The sequence below is a fragment of the Pteropus alecto genome, unplaced genomic scaffold (genome assembly GCF_000325575.1).
Source record: "Pteropus alecto unplaced genomic scaffold, ASM32557v1 scaffold14, whole genome shotgun sequence".
NCBI lineage: Eukaryota > Metazoa > Chordata > Mammalia > Chiroptera > Pteropodidae > Pteropus > Pteropus alecto.
In genome coordinates, this window is record NW_006436810.1 from 18,447,205 (window position 1) to 18,452,464 (window position 5,260).

General features: G+C 41.9%; 1 protein-coding gene across 1 annotated transcript in view; it reads left to right on the top strand.

The window, feature by feature from the left end:
• Positions 1–5,260, top strand: part of ATP9B (ATPase phospholipid transporting 9B (putative)) — a 181,745-nt gene that overhangs the window by 21,783 nt on the left and 154,702 nt on the right. The window lies entirely within an intron of this gene.

The following is a 5,260-nucleotide window of genomic DNA, read 5'->3' on the forward strand; positions in this document are numbered from 1 at the left end:
ATCCGCCTAGTGGGGGTTCTGCCCAGGTGGGGTCCGCCCAGGTGGGATCCGCCTAGTGGGGGGGTTTGCCCAGGTGGGGTCCGCCCAGGTGGGATCCGCCTAGTGGGGGGTCGGCCCAGGTGGGGCCCGCTCAGGTCGGGTCCGCCCAGATGGGTGTCGGTTGAGGTTAGGGTCCACCCAGGTGGGGTCCGCCCAGGCGGGATCTGCCCAGGTACGGTCCGCCCCCACAGCCCGGCGGTGGGCCGGCAGAGCGTGAGCCCTCTGGGAAAGGCTTCGGGGCGCAGGGTCAGGGCCACACGGGGAGGCGCCGCCGGCTCTGCCCGTCGTGCTCACTGGAAGAGGAGACTATACCCGGTTCAGGGGTGCAGCTCGCACGAGCGGCGCGCGAGACGTCCAGCCAAGATGACTAGTGTCCGAAACGTGCTGTCCTGCGTGCGCGGTGGGCCGGGCGGGTGCGGCCCGCTCGCAGCTGAGAATGCGGACCTTCTGGAAAATCACTGAGTTTCATAAGTGCAAAGAGCAAGTGAAGACACCTTTTAAACATGCATTTACAAAGTATTTTTTTGAGAAGTTTTGCTTTTAGGAATTGGAAACGGAGACTCGGGCAGGTTAAATTGTTTCCCGGGACCACAGTTTAGTGGGAGAATGAAAATGTGCAGACCTTTGATTTAAAACGGAAGCCTCATTTCCTAGTTGGCTTAAGCATTTAACTTCTTTCTCACCCAAAGAGAAGAAGACTCCATTTTGTAAATGGTAGAGTAATTAGAAACAGAAACTTATAAAAAGGGGAAGTAGTGCCTTTTGTAGTTTTCGAAGTTTTCTTCCCGAGGAATCGTGGGAGCAATGAAAATGCACAGTGGGGAAAGGCGGGTTTTCCGTGCAATGGCTTCGGGACCGGGGCGTTAGGAGGTTCGGGTCTGTGGCGGTTGACAGGCGTGAACCCCGCGCGAGTCCAGGTCCGCTCACGAGCCTTTTGGTCTTGGGTGGCTTGTTGAAACCGAGCCCTAATTTCTTCGGCTGTTAATAGGGGCTAATACTATTTCTTCCGGGGTCGTCGAGGGTTCCAGAAGCCCGTCCGTGTTTAGTGTTCGACGAGATGGGTTCCGCAGAAGTTCGGTTTCTCCTGCCGGCCTGTTGCTGCCTGGACGAGGACTTGCACTAGCGGTGACCAAGGGGCTGGTTTTAGGGGACCATGGTCTGGAGATGTGCTACCTGTTGCACTGTAGGTTTCGTCAGCAGTTTGCATCTGTCACTTTCTGCATTTATTTAAGGCTCTGTCTGGTGGGCACACATTGAGGATGCTCTGAAGTTCCTCCTTGTTTCTGGTAATTTTCTTGGCTTGAGGGCTGTTAGATAGGAACATAGCCACTCCTGCTGCTTGTGTGCGCCTTCAGTCTATGTCGTTGGATTCTGTTGTTGAATGAAGTGATTATTTTATGGAGTAGCGTTTTCCATCATGAACTCCCTCATCTCTGTTTTGATTGCGCTGTTTAAGCCACTTACATTTAAGGTAATTATTGATACCTTAGGGCTTAAGTGCACCGTTTTATTATGTTTTCTGGGTTTTTATTATTTTTTTAATTCTCGTTCCTCTGGTTCTCATTTTGCCTTCCTTTGGGTTACTTGAACTTTTTTTGATATCGCTAGTATTTTTGAGTTTAGAGTCTTTGTGTAGTTTTTGTAGTATTCGCTCTGGGTGTTGCAGTATGCACGTGACTTACCATGGTGTGTTGGTATCGGTGTTTTATCAGGTGGATTGAAGGGTGGAACCCTCACTTCATTTCATTGCGTTTACTCACCTTCTTCCCTCACTCTTTAAAATCATTTCTGAGCATCAGATGGTGTTATACTTTGGTTAAATCGTTGAACGTAATTTGTAAAACGCATGATGATAAGGATGGTCTCTTGTATGTACCCACGTTTTTGCTGTTATTCTTCCTTCCTTTCTATTGTTCTGGGATTCTCTTTTTTCGTTTCTTTTATCTTAGAATGTCTTTATTCCGTCTCATTCCAGAAGGATAGTTTTATTGAATGTCGAATTCCTGATTGACAGTTCTTTTCTTAGCTCTTGAAAACACTTTTTTCACTTTCTTCCAGCCTTCTTGGTTTTTGATTAGAAGTCCGCTGTCATTGGATTGGTGTTCTATAGGTAACATGTCATCTCTCTCTGGCTGCTTTCAAGTTTTGTCTTTGTCTTTAGTTTTCAGATTAAATTATGATTTATTTTGGTGGGGATTTCTTCAGGTTTGTGTTGTTTGGTGTTCTTTAAGCTTCTTGAATCTGTTGGTTTTGGTTTAACCCAATTTAGGGAGTTTTTAGCTGTTATTTCTCCAAGCATTCTTTCCTTTCTACTCTCTCCTCTCCTTCCAGGACAAAAGTTGCATCTTCGTTAGTGTCTCATAATTCCCTTAGACTTTTTTTTTTTTGGTCTCATTTTTTTGTGTTGTTCAGATTGTGTAAATTCTGTTGACTTGTTCTTAAGTTCCTCAATTCTGTCCTCTGTCGTCTTCACTCTACTGTGATTCCACCCAGTGATGTTTTATTTTTACTATCGTAGTTTTCAGTTTTATAACTTCTATTTGTTGCAAGAGAATTTGTAATTGATTGGTGAAGCATTTTTGTTTTCTGCTTAAAATATTTGTAACACAATTCCAGTATCTGAATTAATTTTAATTGTGGTGTCAGTTGATTGTCTTTTCTGATTCACATTGTGAATTTTCTCTTTCTTGGTATGACCGATGGTTTTTGATTGTATTCTGGACATTCTGTCAAATATGGTAGGAAAATGTGGGTCCTATTTATATATCTTTTCTAGCGGGATTCCTTTGGTCACGTAACATCTTTTATGTGATTTCACTTGTTTTAATTTCATGCAGTTTGTTTTGTGACTGAGGGTGTTGTCTATATAGGTAAGAATTCCAAGGCCCCTGAAAAGAAAGTGTATTGTGCTGTTGTTGAATCTGAAATGTTGATCAGATCCTGTTAGCTAATGGTGCTGAGTTCCATCTTGCTGGTTTATTATCTAGTGGTTCTATCAGTTGTTGAGAGTGGGTTGTTGAAACATCTAATTGTAATTGTGGATTTGTCTACTTCTCCTTTTGTCAATTTTTGCATCACATGTTTTTTGGGTCTGTTTTTTGATGTGTACATGTTTGGGATTGCTTTGTGTTCTTGATGGACTGACACTTTTATCATTATTTCCTTGTCTGTCTAGTAAATTTTTTGCTCTGAAGTTTACTTTTTCTGACTTTATTCTAATCACTCCTGCTTTCTTTTGATTGTTTGCCTGGCATATAATTTTCCATCCTTTCACTTTTAATCTACTTATATTTGAAGTGAATTTCTCATAGATGGCATATGGTTGGTTTATATTTTTTATTCACTTTGCTAATCTCTGTCTTATGATTGATGTATGTAGAACATTTACGTTTAGTGTAATGATTAAGTTAAGGCTTATGCCTGCCATTTTACTTTTTGTTTTCTGTGTTTTTTATTTCTTTTTTCCCCTGCCTTCTTGTGGATTGCTTGAACATTTTTTTTAAATTCCATTTTGATTTGTCTGTGGTGGTTTTCAGTATATTTCTTTGCATAGGTATTATTTAATGATATGTCTAGGTATTATACATACATAACTCATCACAATATAGTGGTCAATATTTCATCTGTTTGAGCACAGAGTAGAATCCTTACCTTTTTACATCCTTTAATTTTCTCTATAGGTAATGTAATTTCTCGTAAAATCATATACATATTTTACATACATAAAAGTACATAAATATTTTCCTTACAGTTAGAACCAAATGTCAGACAATATTATAATTTTTGCTTTATCTTTTAAACATAATTTATAAAAAGAAAAGGAAAGCCTGTTGTGCTGACATGTAGTTTTGCTATTTCTGTCCTTATTTCCAGATGTCCCAGAATTCCGTATTTTATTATTTCTGTTCTAACAATTTCTGAACTATTCTATTTAAGTTAGATCTGCTGGAAGCAAATTTTCTTTATTTTTCCTGCATCAGAAGATGTCTCATTTTCCCTTTGTTGCTGAAGGGTAATTTCAGCAGATACACACCTTCGGGTTGACAGTTTATTTCAGCACTTGAAAAAGCTTATGTCACTTTCTGGCTCCAGTGCTTGCTGATGAGCAATCTGGTGTCGTTTGAATGTTTCTTCCTCCGTAAGTAAGATGTCATTTCTTACTACTTTCGAGCTTTCTTCTTTGTCTTTAGTTTTCAGTAGTTTGATTATTACGGGTCTTGACATGCTTTCTTTGAGTTCATTCCGTTGGGGTTTACTTAGCGTGTTGCATCTACGGCGATGTGCTGGATAGCAGTGTTTCAGTCAGTGGCAGACCATGTAGAGGGCGATGGCTCCACGTGACCATAATGGAGCTAAAAAATCCCTGGTGCCTAGTGATGTCTTAGCCATCTCAACATTGAAGCTCAATGGCTGCACAGATATATGCCACTGTGTCACAGCTGCCTGCAGTACCCAGTACAGTAACATGCTGTACAAATGTGTAGCCCAGGAGCCGTAGGAGAACAGGATTTGTCACCCAAAAACATATTTCTTAGTCATGAGGATGATTTTAGGCTGGTTAATTTTAAGAAACAGCAGACATGGGTGAAGCTCTGAAAACCAGTAGCTAGCCTTGGTAAAGGACACTTATTGACATGTGTAAGGGTGTCTTCTGCTGCTTTAGGAAGAGGGCCGCGATCCTGTCTTTAGAAACTCTTGTCTGTGAGGAAGACAGGACTCGAGTCTCCTTTAGAACAAGTTTACATTTGTCATGTGCTCTCCTTGGGAACCTCCCGTAGCTGACTTCCCCCACCCCAGCATCTTCCATCTTCAGCCGAAGGTGGTAGTTAAGGGCCTGGCTTTAGCCATTTCTGGTGAGTTACTCAGCTTTCTTGGGGAGACATTTATACAGGAGGGATATGTCTTATTAAACTTTTGTTTGTTTTTCTCCTGTTAATTATTATCTTTTATTACAGCAGGTCTCAGCCAAGAACCCAGAGGAGTAGAGGGAAAATGACTCTTCTCCTGCAGGGCAATAGGCTATACCATGTGTCTAGGTGTGTAGTTGGCTCTGCCATCTAGGTTCGTGTATGTGCCTCTGTGACGTTGGCACAACGGAATAGCCTGACGATGTATTCCTCAGAACGTGCCCTGTCATTAAGTGGCGCGCGACTGCATAAATTGATATCTTTTGTCAAATTCGAAGCCATTTGTTTGAAAACCTTTTGAGCCCCACACTCTT